Source organism: Penaeus monodon, chromosome 23 (assembly GCF_015228065.2).
Source record: "Penaeus monodon isolate SGIC_2016 chromosome 23, NSTDA_Pmon_1, whole genome shotgun sequence".
NCBI classification, from domain to species: domain Eukaryota; kingdom Metazoa; phylum Arthropoda; class Malacostraca; order Decapoda; family Penaeidae; genus Penaeus; species Penaeus monodon.
Window position 1 is genome coordinate 14,956,910 of NC_051408.1, and position 365 is coordinate 14,957,274.

The following is a 365-nucleotide window of genomic DNA, read 5'->3' on the forward strand; positions in this document are numbered from 1 at the left end:
AACAAAAAGAAAAAAAACATCAACGAAAGACGAAGGAGAAAAAAACTATAAATAGAAAGGAGAAAAAAATCACTTAGTGCTGTCTCTAGGCGAATTCTTTCCGTCAATTCTCGCGCGATTTTTTTTTTTAATGAATTGAAAGCAATTTAGTAATACCTCAACCATTTGCGGGGATGGCAGCGGAAGGTGGTCGAAGCCGATGTCATGTCTTCATAGAAAAAAGAAAAAGAAAGTCAGCGATTTGGAAAAGAAATTGCAAAAAAGGAGAGAGAGAGAGACAGGAGGTTGGGGCGATATGTATATGCAAGATAGATGAACAGTTAGACAGACAGATAATTTTTTTTTTTAATGCAGTTCAGTTCTAT